The sequence below is a fragment of the Topomyia yanbarensis genome, chromosome 2 (assembly GCF_030247195.1).
Source record: "Topomyia yanbarensis strain Yona2022 chromosome 2, ASM3024719v1, whole genome shotgun sequence".
NCBI classification, from domain to species: Eukaryota; Metazoa; Arthropoda; class Insecta; order Diptera; family Culicidae; genus Topomyia; species Topomyia yanbarensis.
In genome coordinates this window covers 341,434,515-341,455,627 of record NC_080671.1, presented here as the reverse complement: position 1 = coordinate 341,455,627, position 21,113 = coordinate 341,434,515, and the positions used below count along the sequence as shown (strand labels likewise).

Sequence of the window (21,113 nt, the reverse complement as noted above, 5' to 3'; positions counted from 1 at the left end):
TCGACTAATTCCACGCTTGTCGGTCTGGGTGAACAGAGCGCACGGGGAGGTGAACTTCCACATGACGCAGTTCTTGTCTGGTCACGGCTGTATCTGAACAGGTTCGGCCATGCGAGTTCGCCGTTCTGCATTGCGTGCGATGATGCAGAGGAGACGCCTGAGCATGTGGTCCTCGAATGCGCGCGATTCGAGCACGAGCAATACGAAATGAGAACTATTGTCGGTGAGGACGTTAACATGAAGAATATTGCCAAAGAATGTGCGCGGATAAAGAAAAATTGGACGCGGTAAACAGAACAGTCGTTCAAATCATGTCAGCGTTGCAATGAAGCTGGCGAGAGGAGCAACGACCATCAACGTAGCAGTACACTGATTCGAGCCATTGAAGCTCCGATGAACTGGAAGTTACACTCCAACTGGAATCGCCGGATCGACCATGGTGTAGACTAGGTCCACCGACGGGGACCAGTTGAGTAGTACGCGACGTAGCACCGTGTTCGGGTCATCGGGGCACCAGTGAACCGGAAGTCAGGCTTCACCGAAATCGCCGGACCGACCTCGACACCCTACCGGGTAGCTCGAGAGTAAGCTCGATCCATCGCCGGGGATTACACCGAGTAGACCGCATCGTACAGCTAGCAGTGGGTCGTTGGAGCGCCAGTGAACCGGAAGCTACGCTCCACCCGGAATTGCTGGATGGACCTCAGCACCTACTGGCTGGCCCGTTGAGTAGGCTAGATTCACCGCCGGTAACTAGATCGAGTAGATCGGGACGAAGCGGGGAGCTAACTGGCTCACGGAAACGAACGACGGTATCGGCGGAAATCTACCGCTCGGTTTCGGGAGAACCTCTCTCGCCGGGGAATTCTCCGTCGGAGTAGGCTAGATCCACTGTCGGGGACTAGACCGAGTAGTTCGCGAACAAGTAAGGGCGGGAGATGGAGGGCTCAGTGAGTTGTGGTGCTAAATGGCATCGTGCAGGTAGCCAAAGGGCTCAAGAAATTGTGGTGCTGAAACAAAACAAGAATCGGTATCGGGAGAGCTTCCTTCGCCGTCGGCGTAAGCTAGATTCACCGCCGGGGACTAGACTGAGTAGACCGCGACGAGATACCACCAGTCGCAGGTTGTCGGGGCATCAGCGAACCGAACGCCCTGCTCCACCGGAATCGCCGAACTGACCTCGACACCTGGTTGGTTAGCTCGGTTTCGGGAGAACTTCTCTGGCCGAGGAATTTTCCGTCGGAGTAGGCTAAGTTCATCGTCTGGGACTAGACCGAGTAGTTCGCGAACAAGTCTGGTGCTCAAAGAGTACACGGCGCTGAATGGTGCGAGAAGGGAGTTGCGGTGCTAACTGGCACAAGGGAGCCGAAGGGCTCGGTGAATTAGACAGTCTGACTGTCTTCGTAGGGGAGGAGCACTAAGTCTCGACTCACAGCCAGCTTTCCGACTGCCATGCAGAAATTGTCAGTCTGAGTGGATGGTGGAGAATTGGTGGTGTGTCGAGGAGTGGTGCTGTAACCCTGCGGATGAAACGAACTAGTAAGCAGTTGAATTAGAGTGTGTGCTATGCACATAAAAACCCCTCCCCGAAGTAATACCGGGGAGGAATCAGGTTCTCGGCAAGAGCAGTAATTTTTTAGCGGGTCGGGTGATGGCAGCCCAAACCCGTTCCCTGAGACATTGGGGTTTTTGTACATTTTCCCTCTGGTCTCAGGGTTTTCCTGAAAACTTTTTTACTGCTCTCTAAAAAAACACATACATGCACACAGACATTTTCCGATCTCGACGAACTGAGTCGAATGGCATATGACACTCGGCCCTCCGGGCTGGGATTAGTTTGACGATTTTTAGAGTGATTGACGATTTTTAGAGTGATTGCATAAAACCTTTCTATATGAAAAAAGCAAAATAGCAAGTGAGATATTGGAAGAAATGAAAAAAGTATTCATTCATTTAAGTGAACAGATTTGGTACAAGCACATTTCAAGCCTCTTGGATGTATTACGAATACAGTTGTATCCAAATATTAAAAAAAAAAACAAAATAATGAACAAACATTAAGTTTCGGCACCAATGGAAACTTGCAGTGTTATGTACAGCATCAGCATTAGGGTACTGATTTTATGTTTGTGACGAATGACGATACCTTTTTCGGTTCGGTAACTTGTCACAATTCACGAAAAAACTCTCGCTCATAGCAGACAGTTTTCGTAGTTCTATTTTTGATGGCCTCGAGAATATAATCATTGACCTTAATAATAGGAGAGATAATCAATATAGAAGCAGCAATATTCGTATATTCGTTGAATGAATAATAAAATACATCATTCTTTCTTTCATGAGTTGTTCTTCAAGGTTATATATTTTCTTCTTGGACAATTACACCATGCATGCATGTAGGATCTAATCTAAGTTAACTATTTCATTCCCAAATTGTTTCTAGCTTTCATGGGGTGTAAGAAAAAAGGAAAAATCTGTTTTGAAAACCCCTGCTGGAAGCTGCCCAATATTTACCTTCCGATGCCCAATAGTCGAAGACGGTCCAAATTGATGTGTTTTAGCAGTTTTCAATAACAATGAGAAATAACGAAGATAGATCAAAATTCCATTTATCAACGCTACCTGAAAATATCTCTGGTAGCACTGCTCTAGTGGAGGTCTATCAGGCTAGTAGCAATAATATTAGTTCTATAGACTTTTAGCGCTGAAATGAAAGGTAATCGTCCCAGTTACTAGTCTGACTTGTTTTTGTGAGTACATTCTGTCTAAATCAAAAGTTATAGCTGGTTTTAAAACGTTGTTGTTCATAAACAACGTGGGCATGAAAGGGTTAATGTGCGTAATTTACACCCTAATACGAATGAAACTGATTTTAAACAAGAGTGTTTAGCTTATTTTAATCATGTACAATTTATTGGTTGTTCGCCAAGACATTAGCGCAAGCGGAGTTTCCGCCTGCCAAGCATTCGTTTTGCATCTTTTATATGAGTGAAGGTTTCTTCAAGTATATACAAAAGAATAAAATGTTGATCGAATTTGTTCAGCATCCAGAGTAATTCTACAACATCAAAAATTGCAGACATTTATGCTATTACGACCCGAGGCCGTCAACGCCAAAAGTGATTTCTTTACAATTATACTTCAATATAATAATTTATGCCTAACGTCCTTTATGCCAATAGTACATTATGCCTAACGTCCATTATGTCTAACGTATATTATGTCTAACGTCCATTATGCCTAACGTCTTTATACTTAATGCCCATTATGTCTAACGTCCGTATGCCTAACGTATTTATGCTTAATGGGATACATTCGTTTTTAATATAATATTTGCATTATTTCACAATTATGGTGTATTAAAATGTATTTTTTTAAATATAAACGATTTTTCCAAGGTGGTACGACTTTATCGTGCAATAAATTTGAACACTTCTGGGAAACAAAGGCCGACGCAGACAATGCTCTGTTGTTATTCATAAAATATTAATTGTGTTATATTATTTTAAGTTATTTGAGTTTTACCGTCGATTTGTGTACAGGTAACAATCAAATAATTATAATTCGAATTTTTCTCATCATTTACAATTTGAACTTAGCTTAGAAACTCTTATCGTTAATCAATGAAACCCTCCAGCACTTCTGTCAATTAATATTTAATGGCTGTTTTATTGCCGCTCTTAAAACTTAAATTGCACTTGCAGCGTATACAACTACAATTGTTACTTGGGAGGGTTTGATTCTAAACAACGGGTTTAATTTATTCAGCATTTCTAACTAGAAATGGTAAATAACTGTCAAAGTCACCTTTGCTGGTGCTTGAAAACTATTTCCATAGACCCAAATATTTTCATCATCCTACATTCTGCATTTGGACTACCGGGTTTCGGAAAAGAAGCAATATAGAGATTTTAAACCGATTCCCTCAAACACATACTGACTCCAAACAACGTTTAGAAGAATCATAGCGGTAAGATGCAGGTTCAAGAACACATGCACATATGTAGGTACTTAAACAGCACAGCCGGTAGGCATGGCAAAAAGATGATCGCTACACCAATCCTTGTCTATAGCCATAATCAGCGTAGCGTTGCTGGTGCGGCATATGTTACGGAACGAGGACGGTAATTTATTGTTTTAGGGTGGTCGAAGTATAAAAATAGAGACTAACACAGTTTGAGATTGATTAGTTAGCGTGCCCAGAATCTGGAGTGGTTCAACGCAACCGTGCAAAAATGGTGGAATGTTTTTACGCGTATCACTTTTTACTGTGAGAATTTCAATCTGCTCCGGTATTATTTGGCACCCAAGTTCCATTTATTCGTTTTTAGCATCATCCGAATGGATATGAAATCGGTTTCGCAGTTTTTGGAAGCCGGATACCTTACCACCCTAAGGTGTAGCATGGAGATGTGCCTCACAAGCAGGACGTTTGTTCGATTCCCACTGAGTGCATGTGTGGTTCCTTAATTTTATCCAGTTTTAGCAACGATGCAAGATTTTCTTTAGTAAACATATCTGTCTCGAATATTTAATCTTCAGTTACTACAGAAAACATTAGACCGGATCATTACTAATATATGAGGAAATTTTTTTATGGCTAATAGGATTGTTTAGTTCTTTCGGTTGTTCGCAATATTGTGATATGGAAAATACGGCAAAATCTTTTTCTGACGCTTTTCATTTCACCTCATTGGCAATTTGCTTGCCTAATCACAATTTTTTTTCGCACGAATCTGTTTCCTGGATCAGCGAACTTGAATCAATATTCCTGACCCGACGGAATGAGCGAGAGTCGGCTTTACTGCATCGCAAGCGAACCCGATTTGATAAGCAACTGTGTATAAAATTTCACGACACGAGTTTTAGCGATAGCACTTCGCTTGTGGTTTTCGTTCCGTGCCTTCTGTGGGAACGTAACACAATATATTTTTAGAAAAACAGCTTCGTTCTTGAATCAATAAATTAGGTTCATGATTACTTTCTTCGGATCGAAACCAGTTCCGGGGATGATAATTAAATATTAGCATCACAAGCAAAACCGGTCGCCGTTCTGGAAATGATTAGCTGATTAAAATGTCTGGCGTGGTATTTTGAAAACACAACCAACAAATAAATAGACGTTGTACTCTCATACGAAAAAAACGCGTCCCGCAGTAGAAATAATCCGATGAAGACCTTTGCCATTATTATTTAAAACCCTGCAAAAAAGGGAGATTCGCTCAAGGTTAGCCCAGACACCAGTTTATTTTTAGCAGATCATCCGTGTACACCAGGTCCGTTGCACCGGCGGCGATGAAGCCGGCTGAATACCCGCTCATTGATTCATCTTGAATTGCTCGGGCACGCGGGCTGAGATGAGATGCTGTTGGATTATTCAGCTCATTTGCTTATTCGGGATCTGTCGGGCCGCATCACGTGCCCAGCGGGGGAGCGAATCGGCTAGCGCCACCCGGGGCACGTTTTCATATGCTGCTGCTATTTGATGATGACGTTCAACAACTGCTTTTAATGGGAAACACAAATCAGTCGAAATACAGACTCTTATCGCCAATAGACGAGCGGATGTGAAACCGGCAGATCTGCACACAAAGTCTGACGGTTATCTTTTTATTACTTTTTGATAATGTTTTAGTATCATTTCGATGATAGACATGCAAAGGCAGCATGTAACTTTTCAAAAAGTAGTGAATATCGGTTGAGTTGCCTACTACAAACCAGCAAATGTATATGCTTCACATAAGTACACGAATATGTAGTTGATCAAGATTTCACAGTTTCGCTGGTTGAGTGGTAAGCATGATCGCAGTGGGTCTGGGTTCAATCGCAGCCGAGGTCGTTGAGATTCCCTAAGCTGAAAAATCTGTTGTGCGTCTTTCTTCAGAAGGAAAGTAAACCTGTTGGTCCCGGCCCATATTTTGATGAGCCGAATTGTAGGATTCAGATGGTGAAGTCACTTCTTTGGCGTCAGTGATAGGCGCTCTTTATAGACAGAGGTCGGCGGAAAATAAATGGAATAACTTAAAAATTGTTTCCATTGAAAATTCGCAACAGAAATGATATGTTGCATCTCGCATTTGGTATTTATACAAAAATAGCCTGATGGCGGACTTTTAAGAGTTCTAGTTGTTTTCCACGAAGCTTACTCTCAGCAACCAGTCATGCAGCATTTAAACATTATTAAACTTAAGTCACCATGTAATCTCAAAAGTAAGGAAACAAAACAAAACTTTCTTGTTGTATCACTTATGTTACATTGCATACTAAACGTTGCACACTGCAAAGTATCACCTTGATGAACAACGTGAACAGTATTGTTCTCATATTGCTTCCTTGCGAGAGTGCCGATTTGTTACTGAACTGAACATACTCGTAAAGGTTAAGTTGCTCTTATAGAACTCTGGTACACATATGTAAAATTAAGCCAGTCAATAAATTTTCGTTAGGTCTATTTGAAGGTTTACTTCTTCAAAATCCGTTCTGGAATTGTCATTCACTACATTTCATATTATTTTAATTCGTATTTCTTGTTCCACAACATCCCTTCTTTAGGTACATCGGCATTGCAACCGTCATCAAGCATATTTCGTGCATCAGTGCTAAAGAACCTCTAACAGATAATTACTTTAATATGGTTATTGAATTTCACGTCGATAGTCGTGCATCGAGGAGACCTCTTTAGTGTTAGTGTAGTAATAATTGTAGTTTTTAGTACTAGTCTACAATTGTTATTTGCTAGTCGTATGTCTATCTGTGTGTGTGTGTTCGTTTGAGTATTTGTGACAGCCGAGCCAGGGAATAGAGGGTAATTCTTCCTAGGAATCGTGGGTTACTTTTTCGTGCATTCGATTCGATTCATTCGGGATGATCGGATTGGATAAATTAAGGTACGATTGATTTGCCGACGCCCATGAAGCGTCCATTCCCAGTCAGCAAAGCGTGAGCATTGCAAATTCTCTCATGTGCATTAACAATCTCTCCAATTCCAAACGCACAAATGCTCGTGGCCTTTGCGATAACTTAAACCTGTTCACAAACGCTAACTTGCAATTGCAATAATCCACACGGTCTGCGGTCTCGCCAATATTCAAAACACCCCGGTAATGAAGTGAACGTTTTAGTGCCTATAAATTTACAAACGCGGTCCCAAGCATTAACCCACCACTCGCACGATCATGAATCGGTCACATCCGGATATCTCCACCCTCGGTCCTAGCAGCCTAGACCCATTCCATTCAAAAAAAATGAAACTCATAAACTAGACAATACGTTCCATGGTGACATAACTGGGAACTCTAGTAATATGGGGGAACTCTCTTCTACTATCTGAACCATACACTGAAAATTAAGCGCGGTAACATAAAAACGCTTAAGACCTTCGTGATCATTCACGCACACCAAAGCCCACGGTCTCACAAACATGAAAACCTCTCGGTGATTCAGTGAATATTTTAGTACTAATAAACCTATAAACATGGTCTCAAGCGGGAACCTAAAAACACCCATGTCCGCGCGATAATGCATCGGTCACGTCGGGAAAACTCTTCTTTCGGTTTTGACAGCCTAGGGACATGCCTTCAGTTGGACCAATAAAAAATGACACTCATATCATTTAGACAACACGTTCCGTAGCGACATGACCGGGAACACTAGTGATATGGAAGAACTCACTCTCTTCTAGCATTTGAACCGAAAATTAAATATCAGATCCGTGGTCTGCGTGCGATCGTCCAAGAATACACGCAAATGTGCGAATGGACACACGTTTATAAAATCGAATTTATACACGCGGAATTACATACACACTAGCATACACCACATACAAACGCACACGCGATCGAACATATTAACGCACAAACGATCGAGCCCTTCGCGATGATACACACGATCGCGAAGTCCATACGCCCGTACTATCTGAAGCGTACAATGAATATCACATTCAGATTCACAGCTCGCTGCAATTGGCCTTAAGTAGTGTTTTAGTGGGTAACATTTCCCGCTGTGTCTGCAATTGTAGTGAGTGATTTTGACGGAGAGTTCTACAGAGACCCTAGCTCTACCACTTCAGCGTGAAAATTTTCAAACAAATCGTATTTTTTGTTTCACAAAATGTAGTTTGACGTAAGATTAAGAAAATTTGAGTTTATTTATCGAGATGAAGTCAGTTTTAGTGCCTCCGGCATCAAAGAGCCCAAATAACAATTAAAGTTTTATAGCACGCTACAAGTGCAATGTAAGTTATTTGAGGGGCTATAAAACTATCATAAAACTAAAATTGTTACTAGGGAGGCCTAGTCGCGATATATTCGATATTTTATATCTATTGCATTGTTCTAATAATGGGTCAATGCACGCTAAATAGTTATTACTTATAACAATAATGGGTATGTGATATCAGAAACATAACTGTAGTTAAGTAAAATGAACTTAGGCTATTAATTCGAATTCTTTTATTTTTACTATCTTCTGCATGGTTGCATTAAAATCAGGGTAGCGAAACAATATTGTGTAAACCCGTAAGTAAGCCTCAAATTCTCAAAGGGGGAGGGGGTTTGATTTTTTAACGTCTATTTCAAAAGAATCGTACTGAAACCCTCAAACATTGAAGATTTTTTCAGAGGCCTGGACTTAGTCCTTTGTGAACCAAACGACTCAGTTTAACAAATAGAGTAAATGTTTGTTATCGAGAAGGAGTGATCAAAAGACACCGCTACATAGTGGTCGGAAACCCCAAAAACGTGAACTTAATTCACTAGAGGCCAAACCATCGAATATATTCATAGGGTATCTTTGGACGAATTTTTTGTAAGAATATTCCCCACCACCGGATAAAAATCTAAATTAGGCATGGCTTACTACACTCAAAATAAAAAAAAATAACTTTTTATACTGAAGATGTAGAAAGTTGGTGTCTTCATCAAAGTTTTAGGAATGCTCATAATGAAGAATTTTATTGAACAACTTGAACTTGTAGGACTTAAAGTTATTGATTTATGAAGCGTATTTCCATTGTGACTTTTCATGCAAACCATGTTCCAAATAAATGTGGAGGCATTAAAACCACATAATATTGTTGAAGACTGTAAGTAAAAATACTTATTCGTTTCAAAGTTATTGAAGATTTTAACATTTTTTATTAGTAATTACAAAAGTTTACGAAAAAGAACCGAATTTTTTTTTCATTTATTTTTATATAGAAAAAAATAAAAAAAAACATTACAAAGTGAGCTTATCTTATTCATAGGTTTCTAGAGTGCCACGCATCAAACCTTATTACCTTTATTATGCGTAGTCTGGACATTGAAAATATTGACTGTTCGTCTATTTTGGTTTGCACTCTTATACGCCGTCGAAGTTGGTGTAAAAAAATTAAAATTCTACAATAGCTCTAAAACGAATGAGTATTTTTCAAGAGAAAAGCCTTAGAAAACGCTGTATAAATCGATAACCTTAAGTCCTACAAGTTCAAGTTGTTTAACAAAATTCTTCACTATGAGCATTTCTAAAACTTTGTCGAAGACACCAACTTTCTAACTTATCAGCATAAAAAGTTTTTTTTTCTAGTTCAATCATAGTAAGCCATGCCTCAATTTAATTTTATCAGATTGTGGCGCATATTCATACGAATAATTCCTCCAAAGACATTCTGTGAATATATTCGATGGTTTGGCCTCTAGTGAATTAAGTTCACGTCTTTGGTATTTCCGACCACTGTGCTCTGCCTGTTGGTTCGTGGTGGATTCGGATTGGTTTGTAGTAGTTGTTAAGCCAACCGACTAAACCTAAACCTCTTGTATCTCGCAATACGCATCTATTCGGGAAACCGTTAAGTACTGCTTTAGTAGGGATGGTGTTCTTGCTTATTTTATTTTGTGTTAATCGTCATGTTTTTACCCATAGCTACTTTTTCTTACTTGCTGTCCAACCTTCGCGATACATCTGACCTGCTCAGGTCTGCTGCAAATATCGTTACCTGTTGAGACATGAACCGATCCGGAGGTGTCGACCATAAGGATTTACATCTCTGTACAACCACCTTCGGCGGGCTTCTTATCCTTCTTGGTGCTAGTCGTTTCTATTTGTCTGCTAGCTGGTGCTGAGAACTTTTCGGCAGCGGTATTTCACTCTATACCGATGTCCATTTTCGCGACCCATTTCGCTGCCACTCCAACGGAATAATCATCGGCGGTATATTTTCACGCTATTTCTATAGACAACGATATCCCGATTTTCTCAAATTTCGCGTTTTTCCTCCTTAACTGCCGTTGCTAGCCCGCTGACCGACATCTGCTATCTACTCACTACTGTTGCTAATATCGAAGCTTGTCGAAATGTGAACCGATCCTTCAGAGAAGCCGTCCAACTTGACATACATCCCTTTTCAGCCACCCTCGCACCTTGGTTTTTTCATTGACTTGTTTCTAGAGTGACAAAACTCAAATGAAATTTCATGTGTCAAAACGGTTTGCAGTATATTTTTTTCCTGAACAAGAAGTTACAAGTAATTCAAAACCCTCATGTGGGCGGGGGGATTTGAAACCCAACCACCCCCCCCCCCTTGCGCACGTGCCTGAATCATGATATCAGTATCCCAGAAGAATCTGAACCAACGAGCACACGCCAGTACGCACTTCAGTGTATAAACCGCAGTGCAAAAGAGCGCGTTTCTCTCGCATCAAACCCCCCGTTAGTGCAAGTTTGAAATCCGTTTATTCAGCTTCGAAAGAAAGAGCTGTAGTAAATAAGATGACCATGTAAATAAAAAAAACAAAAAAACAAAAAAATCTATAGCAGATATGCTTGTCATCTTAAACGTCATTACGGATATAATAAAGATGTTAGTCGACAGACAGGTAGAACCTTACAACAGCTAGAGAAATCTCGCAACGCGTTGAAACCGATACACTGTCATTACAGTTTAGGCACATTAGGCGAATACCAAATCATAATGAGTTATACTCTAAAATTTCATGTCCGCATCCCGCTCACGAAGATCCACACGGTCCAGTTCTGCTTTTTCTGTGGTGTGTGATCATTGTATTCTCGGTGTATGCATGAAACTGGCACGTCAATGCATTATTGGAATGTAATGCTATCAGTGCCTGGCGCCTGTTATGGAATATGTTGGCACCGAAGAATTCGAGCTGACATGAAACATCAGAATGCAAACTGTCGATTTTTTCTTATGGTCTATTTTTTCTACAGTTAATTGTATGACAAAGGGGTCCTAGTAGCACTCGTTCACTCGATCGAATAGTTCGGACCAATCATGGCGCGTATGATTACTGCTTTCCTAAAATCAATTATTTCTGTTTAATATAGTACATTTTATGGAATTGAATACAACATAGATGCGCATATGTCCGGTCAGATAGCGCAAAATATTAGTGATTTCATTCGGTACAGTGAAAGTTATGCTTTGAAATATTGGGAAATTATCCCAGCAGAAATTTTTGACGTAGGACTACGTCTTTGTTTTCGATATGGGAGTGCACTCTGCAAATTCTACAAAAATGGTATGTAACGAAAAGTGGTCCAATTTTAAACGCATATAATTCAGCCATCTCACGATAAATTTTCAAATTTTTTGCGCAAATCGCCCCGAAATACTTCTAAGAATAGATTCCAATAGATAAACCCAAAGATTTTTGATATCATAGCATTAAAAAATTAAATAATATACAACCTTGTCAAAATATCGCGCATTGACACACAGAAGATAGCGCTTCCCAAGCCCTGTACGACGGATTGGTGTACCTAGCGCGCAACGCTTCTATGAATGACGTCATCATTGACTATTTAAAGAACGGACTTGGCCAGACACGCTCAGTTCCCTGTTGAACGGCTGCCGAAGCAGATCACTGCGCTCTGTTTTTTACAGCCAGTGTAGCTGAGTTAGAAGTCCGTTACACTGGCTGTGGAGGGACGGTACCCTGTGTCGTCCAACAGGCGACCGCTCCAACTGCTTCCTAAATGCCGCTGTAATGTTGCCAGTAAATTTTTGGTTTAACTAGGTTGTATTTGCTATTTGCGCTTGAAATTAAGTAATGTAGTGTTAGTAATAAGCTTCCCATTTTGGTTTAAACGCAAGGGCAGTTTTTAAAACAGAATTTGATTAATTAGTTTGGCTCATCTAAGCAATTTTATCAAGTCTGTAATTTAAAAGGAATTTTACGGAACTTGGCGAATTTGGCCCCACTTGCAACTGGTATAATCAACCTGCACAAAGTGTTGCATAACGCAGGGCTGTTTTTTGGAACAAAATGTGTTATCATTCAGCCCTTCGCTATGCAAAATCACGATATTATGACAGATGGGCTAAGCGCGGCCGTTACTTTCAATCGGGAAAAGCCGCGTGGAATTTTGGTGAAATGCGCTAATAGTGTCGTGGTGGTACTAGTTGTCTCTTTCGCTCTACCCATCATCATCAGCGTTGACTCATTTTGCATTGTACAAAAAAAATTGTCACGGAAGAATTTAATTTTCATGACGTAATATTAACCATTTTACAATCCTGTGGCATCGAAATACATCTACAAACTTGAGGTTATCCATGGGTGTTTGAACTTTTAGGATCTGTTTGAGAGCAACTAGAAAGCTTGTTCTATACATGAGATGTGATTATATTGTCTAAAATTTGATTTTTCTTCACCGGTCCGGGTGTTTTTCCCACACACTAAGTACTAAGAAAATAAATATTTTACATTAAGTAGTATAGTCCTACGTCTACAGTTCGTGCAACCCCATAGGGCTGCCCCTTGTAGTTTTTAAATGGGTTTGAAGATGCCGATACGTATCAACAGTCTTAGATAAAAATGAATTCTTAGAAATTCCTAGATATCGTAAAATAACATTTGAAAAGCCAAAAGAGTTAAGAGTGTTAACACTCTTACATACACGCCAGCTTTACATACATACCCACCACTTTTAGAAAAAAAATAGTTTGATATTTTCATCTCGATGTTCCTCAGCAGTCGCTACTCCAATTTGAATAATTTTGGAAGTTACGAACTTCTAGAATTAGGATTCGTTCAAAACCAAGTCCCGATATCGCATACATATTATATTCAATTTTTTTGCTTTATGCGGGCAACAAATTTCTAAAAGCCTGATAATTGTTTCTCGTGGAAAAAACATGATTCATCATCAAAGACTTCGATTCCCCATGCGAAGTCAGGTCGAACCACGAGAGGATGGTGTAGCATAGCATTGATTTTTCTAATTCGAAAAACGAGCCTGTGGTTGAAAATTTCTACGTATTTTTGTAAATTATGCCCAACGTCCATTATTTTTACCGTACCTTATACCTTTTTTACGTTTTGACGACATTCAATTAGCTAGAGATTACTGGGTAAGGAAAGTTATGAAAATTTAGATCCATAGTGCTCTAGTGAGAGCAAGGATGTGAAGTATACAGATCGGAAAACTAGAAGTGGCAGGGTCAATAGAACAGGCTTAATACCTTACGGGCTTATCTTTTGTCTTCTGTTGATGGGGGTCGAGCTTAAGCAGCATAACTACGAATTACTCGAGTCCACCAACATGTCTCCTGGTAAAGACAGACTTTTCCCTCTTTACCGTGAGAACCGATCTCATGCCAATCGTTACTTATGACTAACGTACGTTATGCTGAACATATTTACGTCTAACGCCACGCACTCGTTATAAACGATTCGAGATTAACAGGCATAAATTTGCTGAATAACGGGTTTGGCTGTTTCAGAAACACCCGCTTCAGTAAAGGTTTTTGATTGCAAGCAATCGGATTATTTTCAGTTACGTCTTTGCGCATGGGCACATGGGCCTCCGAGATTTTAAAGGCTCCGCACTGCGGATGGATGTAAATCTATATAGACACTAGTATTCTTGATTATTTGTATCTCTTCAGTGCGTTGGTAAAAATGGCTTAAGTTTATATTGACATCTATATCTCAATGTTTTTTATCGATGAATCAAAAGCAGAGCACTTCAGAATCACACATGAATTCGTATCCCGTGTGATCAAATCGTTCAAAAACCAAAATACAACGAAGTGGAATGGTACTAGTGGCAGGAAACGCGGTACAGCAATGCCAGGATGGCATTTAACCAATTCTAGCTTCACTCAAACATTCCGAGTAAAGTTTCAATTTATTTTGAGCAAAATCAATGACATATTTTTCCTGGAGACGGACATAGCGTAGTTGGCAAATCAACGACCTTGTACGCAGCTTACCTGGGCTCGATTCCTAACCACGCACTTAGGGTTGCAAATTTTTCTAAGCCGATTAGAGAGGCGAATGATCCTATGGTTAAAACCTAAAGTTAAACCAGAACACGATGCTCGATAAAGCTTTGTTTGGCAAGCGTTGTCCGGATGTGGCAACATTATTTAGGTAATCATCACATTTGGCACCGTCAACGGTCAAATCTACTTAAGCAAGTCCTTCCAAATTCTACTTTTTAAGGTCTCGCCAAAGCCTTACACTACTATGACCAGATTTAGCATCTTCCACTATACCCGAGCCTTCTTAGACTGGTGTGGCACTAATAATGTTATTTTTCAACTAAAAGAGATCAACCTTCAAACATTCCAGAACTTGAAAAAAATTCCAGAAAATTTCTAGCGAGTATCGTTGTCCCTCGAGACTGAATGCAAGTGAGAGTGATATAAATGTCTATCACTCTCACTTGCATACAGTCTCGAGGAAACTATCCTCCGATCATAACTCATATCGGCCAATTGAAATGCAATCATGTATTAGGTATCTGCGGTGTGGTGTTTCCATAGACGATCATTTATTATCTTCAACTTTTGTTTATTTGCATATTATACCTACTAGCATGAGTATGACATGCAGCTGGGACTATGAATTTGCATTTAAGCTCTAAAAATTGTCTTCTGGTTATGCTTTCACTGTAGATTAAGAATTAGTTATCTAACAAGTTCGAATGCACAAATTGAAAACTAAAGATCGAAAGTAATTGGCTACTGGAGGAATAATTGCTGTTGGCATTGTACAATGCATTCCATTTATGGGAACTCGGTTGACTCGAAAAGTACCTCCAAGAACGTTTTTTATTCCGATCTGCGCTCTTGCTGTTATATTTCTCTAAACAAAAGATTTGTTAAGATTGTTTGTATTTGCTATTTATTGTTTCTAAGCTTCTGGACAGTACGAAAATGTCCCGGCAATCCTGATAACTTCAAAACGTAGAAAATAAATTTAAGAGAAAAAGTCTGATCTTCGAAGAATACTGCACATATGAGAGAGCGTAATTTCCAAATCGATCCAAAGTCAAATGTGCGAAAATTATGCTTCAAATGAAAGCATTACGCAGAGAAAAACTCGTTAACTTTGTAGCGCGAAGCTCATCATCATTACACCAGCGGTTCATAAATCACGAAGCAACTCACACCACAAACCTAATCGGTCTAATTGACGCAAACGAATGCCAACTAATTTCATGATTAGCGGATGATTCAAGGGCTGTCGGCTATTATTAGACCCACCCATTCATCCATTCATTCATTTACTAGTTCACTGGTAATTTCCAGTCCCGCACTGCTGCCACGGAGATGATATGTACCATCATGTGTCGGGTGTTGGGTGTTGGGTGATAATCAGTCTTTCAATATTGACCGACAGTTAGTGACTAATTTGTGACAGCTTTTCACTACTGATCCGTATTGATGCGACACCTTTAATATTAACAGTTGTTACCTGAAGTTTTGCGATAATCGATCTGTGACACGGGTGGTCTGGATTAGTTTGGGTTATTCTTGAGTGTGTTATCATACTATCTTGTTTAGATGGTACATACAACTACACACCAATTGTTTGTATTTTATTTCAGCAAAATATTTTGCTGGAACTTTTTAGCAAAACTGGATTTGCTAAGAGTTAAGCTTTGCTGATTTTTAGTAAAGTCCATTATTTTGACGAAAATCAGCAAATCTACAGAATTTGATTGCTGAAACAATCAGTGAAAGAATGGCAATTTTGCTGAGTTACAGCAAACCAAACTGACAGTTCAGCAAATTTTGACAGTTTTGATTTGCTGTAGTTTCAGTGAAATATTTTTTGCTGGAAGTATAGCTGATATTTCAGCAAGGCAAAATTTAGCAAAATTTTGCTGATATTCGGCAAGCAAAATTTAGTGTGTAGTGTCGGACAAAAAATTAAGACCATCTTATAAAAAGTGCACACTTTGTCATTTTTATTTGAATGGATATCGAGTTAATTTTATGCTCTTTCACATAAAGTGATTTTAAACAAATTTGCTCCTTGTTTCATTTAGGTGACAAAATGAGGATATTTACGAAATCGGGACATATTTTCTATTTCTTTATAATAATCCGGATCTGTCAGAATATATTTCTTTAGTCTCTAGATAACTATTTATTTAGCATAAATTTGCTCCAGCTCAAAAATAAAAAAAAATTATCGCTTTATATTTGCATATTTTGCATCTTTGAGCTAATAAAAATGCTCAAGAAAGTATTTACTCGAATTTGACTTGGTTAGTCTGCTAGAGCCCATCAAACGTACTTTCACTGCAATGCATATTGCTAGCCATTCACTTGCTGGTTAAAAGTCCGATTTCGATTTCTCTATCTCTCACAAGCAAACAGAACTTCTGCTCTTTCTGGCAATCGAAAGTTAGAAGTCGTTCAGGTGTGTTTAATTTTGCGTCGATCTGGTGTCTTGGTCCAGTCACAGATTCTGAAAAGACGAAGTCGAAAAGTAATCATTTTGACTGCATTTTCCATCTACATTAATTGTAATGGCGCAAATTTCATCAATAGCTTTAACTACTTGCAAGTATCCATTGCCTTTGGGGAACCACGTATCTTGAACCAAGGCTATGAAAGCATTCCCTTCCTGTAGAAGTCAGGATACTAAGCTCCCATAGGTGCTGTTGCTGTTAAATATGCATTTATGCTACATTCATCATTGTGCATCAGAGCACTTTACACTGCATGTCCAGTATTTATTGTTCATCAACTACCAGGTACCACACACGTTGTCTTATATATAACGAACCCTGACAAGTTGATTAGAGCCATGACCATCATTTGAATCCCACAACTTGCAGAAAAATAATCATTCACTGTGCCAGAGCTTCGTTTGACACAGCATGGGAAATGGTCGTGATACGCCGTTGAATACAGGCACATTTTAGTCCCTTCAGCCAATTAAGTCCTCGACGCGGAGATAATTAGGGATTCCTGTTTTCCGTCACATCTTGCGATATGGAAGCTGCAAACCAGTCGATCCATTTTTTAGGAAGGGATAACTACTTCAGCCTACCACACGACTTTAAGACTGGTTTCATCCTACTAGACAACGGCTTTATACAATTTGAAAAAAAATCAATTGCTACTTTTGTATTCAGTCGAAACATAAATTTGAGCACTCTTGATCAAAAAGAATGTTTGAATGTTAAAAAAAAACAAATAATGTATAAATCGGATGATTATTCGTCCTTCAGAATTCCGAAGCGAATGACTCTTCCATCGTATACCACACATAAGGCATTATCTGAAGCAATGCGCACGAAATAATACACTGAAGTTTTTTTTATGCGGGGGATACGTACCGCATAAAAAAATCCGCATAAAAAAAAACCAAAAAAAATGAAAATCCGCATAAAAAAACCGCATAACTTTAAAAATCCGCATAAAAAAAACTGCATGATTTTGAAAATCCGCATAAAAAACACATAAGGTGTGAAATATTTTTCAATATTAAGAGCCATAGTACTCAAGGAAGAGCAAGGATTTGAAGTAAATTAACTCTTTTTCTTCTGCAGGAATCAGGATCTTTTGGCATTAAATGCGAATCACCTGAGTCTGCGGCATGTCCAGACAAGCGTAAAGGCACTTAATGACTTATGCTGTCGGAACCGTGACTCCCCGAAATCGCAAAACTGACCTCGGCTCCTAACCGACCAGCATCGAGATAACGATTTAGAGAGAAATTTCAACGTCGGGAAATTTCTCCGTCGGAGTAGACTAGGCCCACCGCCGGGGACTAGTTCGAATACATCGAGAAGTAGCTCCGGCATATGCTCGTCGGGGTGCCTGTCACCTGGAAGTCACCCTCCACCCAGCATCGCAGGACCGACCTCGGCATCTGCCCGGGTAGTATCGTTTAGGTAGTTTTAGTCATTTTCTGTTTTTATTTTCACTGCATCAAGAATGCTTCTCATATCCTTAACCCAAAGACTAGTAATTTATAACGTAAAATAAAAATATGAACATTTTATGTCTTTTGTTTAAGCATGTGCATTCACGAGGGTCTATCTTTCGATAAAAGTCGCTTCAGGTGATGCCCTAGAAATTGAAAGGAAGCTGCATAAAAAGAATCGCATAACTTTGAAAATTCGCATTAAAAAAACCTCATAACTTTGAAAACCGCATAAAAAACCGCATAACTTTGAAAATCTGCATAAAAAAGTCGCATAAAAAACCGCATAAAAAAGACTTCAGTGTACTGCCAAATAGCTACCTTTTTGTATCGTGAAAGTGACAACCCTAAACTAGTCAGGACAAAATGTAACAAGCAATCTATTTCTCCTTGCTTCGAATTATACTGTTGTATTTGTTGCATGTTGAGAAGCAGAGGCCATTAGCAGCACGTTTTAAATTGCCATCGTTTGGCTCTAGGATGGCTTGTTACTTGGAAGGCAATCAGATGAGCATACATTATTATTATCTGCGAAACAACTGACCTTCGTCTTTGATGGTTGGATTGAGCAGACGTTCAACTATCCAAATAAATAATCTTTACTTTTTACATTTTAACCACATTCAATTAGCTAGAGATTACTGTGTGTGGTACAACGATAATGCACCGACAACACTGCCAGTAACGTATGACGCGGCTCTCAAATATATCCTACCTTGTATAACCTTGTATACACAACCTTGACACGTTACCGTAACGGCAGCTACATACACATTCATACAGCACCGACAATCGTCTTTCGTATCGAGCAGTCAACGAGGTAAGACCTATTTAGCGCAATGCGTTGGGTGATTCCCTAGTTCCGGAATATTCACATTGGCGATCCTGCCAGGCTGCTGAATTCTCAGTAGTAAATCGAATATTATTTGATAGTTGGAAGGGAATCACCCATCGCTTGGGAGAAATTTCGGTTAGGGAAAATAGCTTGTGAAGTGAGGAATATCTCAAACATAAGAAAAAAGAAAATAGCCGCCAAGCCATGAAAAATTTGTGAAGTGAGCAATACTAAGCAAAAAAAGGGAAAATGGCCGCCGAACCATTCTATTCTCATTTATCTGTTTCAAAGTTGTTGATAAAGTAAGCAACGTATGGCAAACTCGGTAATATAGTGTTTACGGCAACTTATAGTTCATTGTTGGCAACTTATTAAAGTACCTTTTGATTACTTCACTTTTGCAATCACGATTCGAATGTTCAATTGCATCTTATCAAATAATGCTTTTGGATGTAACCCCTGTTAGCCGTGGGAAACATTTACAGCAGCGGCTCGGGATGACCGCACAAATCTGGTTAGGGTGTGCGCCGGGTAAAATGGATACTACAAGTCTGGTAGCGGTTCGGGATGACCGCGTAATTGTCCAGTTGTACGTTGGATGGACATGTGCTGAATTTTAGGTAGCGGTTCGGGATGACCGCGCAGTTCTGATTGAAAGCGGTTCGGGATGACCGCACAGTTCTGGTTGAAAGCGGTTCGGGATGACTGCGTAAATTTATTCACGGATGGCGGCTCGGGATGACCGCGAGATTCGGGTTCGGAAGCGGATCAAGATGGCCGCGAGATGAAAATTTGGTAGCGGATCGGGATGACCGCGTGAAGCAACCCTGGCAGTGGACTCACATAACCACTTGTAATTCCTATACACGTATTAACTTTATCCGTTCGCTTAAAATTAAAACAACCCTGAGCTGGATGATTGCACTTCATCCAATCTAGATGCTGAAAATAAAAATATGACTTTAGTAGAGGCTTTTATAAGGATAAGGTAATAAAACGAGACTTTAAATCTCTCCAATATTTTACAGGGTTGAAATACGCAGGTTAAAATAAATTACACGATAATGTCAAGTGACGGAAAGTATGTTCGAGCGCCCGAATCTGATAGTGATTCGGAAGACTGTGGTGTATGGAATGAAGCAAGCTTCGATTTCAGCAAAGGTGATAGCAATCCAAGTTCATCTCTTGCAAGCTTGGAGGATTCTATCGTAGAAACCGATGAGGACCAAGAAAAAACAACAGACGACCCGAATGGCGACAACAGTGCAGCCGCCACGCATGACGACAATCGGGACTACATACGAAGAATGGAGAAAATGGAGAAAACGCTGAATCAGTTAATGGAACAGTTAAGTCCAAACCCTGCCCGTGGTAGTCATTCGGCACAGTACGAGGACGATAGCAGCTGGAACACCGCAGGCGATTTCACAGTACCATCTACAAGCACTGGCATTATGCGCTGGGAAAATATTCAACCTTTCCCAAATGAAGTGCCTGCAAACCGAATGTGGGAACAGTGGAACCGTTTTATTGATCGTTTCGAAATCGCCGCATCGATCTCTAACGTTAACGACCCGGTAAAGCGTTCCCAGATACTGTTTCTCTCTTTGGGAGAGAAACTGCAGGGAATAACCAGAGCTGCCAGGCTCCGCCCGAGCTTAAAAGATCCGAAGTGCTATGAAGTCTTCGTGAAAAATATTGAAGCATATCTTCAGTCGATGGTGGACATCACTGCTGAACATGAAATGTTCTCAAACCTAAAGCAGAGTGCGGATGAACCGACCATAGCTTTTCACGCACGACTGATGGAAAAGGTACGCCTTTGCCGCTACAGCAGCATCGATGAAGATCGATTTGTCCGAATGCAGCTGTTGAAAGGGATGCGCAATAAAGAATTGGCTAGGACTGCGAGAATGTTTGGGTATGAAACGACTTTCATAGTCCAATCTGCAACCAGGGAAGAAGCGTATGCAGCAGGAACTTCACAAGCTGAATCATCTGAAGCATTTGCGGTGGTACGAAATCAACAACGACCATCCAACGAAAGATTACAACGGAAGCGCCGGTTCGATGGAAGTAGTTGGACAGATTCCAAGAAACAGCGA

At 40.0% G+C, this 21,113-nt stretch overlaps 1 protein-coding gene across 9 annotated transcripts in view; it reads left to right on the top strand.

The window, feature by feature from the left end:
• Nucleotides 1–21,113, top strand: part of LOC131684083 (uncharacterized) — a 421,804-nt gene that overhangs the window by 298,959 nt on the left and 101,732 nt on the right. The window contains exon 3 of one of the 9 annotated variants that reach the window (XM_058966635.1): nucleotides 17,797–18,141. The exons of the other annotated variants lie outside the window; for them this stretch is intronic. The gene's annotated coding sequence lies outside the window, so the exon portion shown is untranslated. The remainder of the gene's footprint in view (nucleotides 1–17,796; nucleotides 18,142–21,113) is intronic. 9 annotated transcript variants of the gene reach the window in all.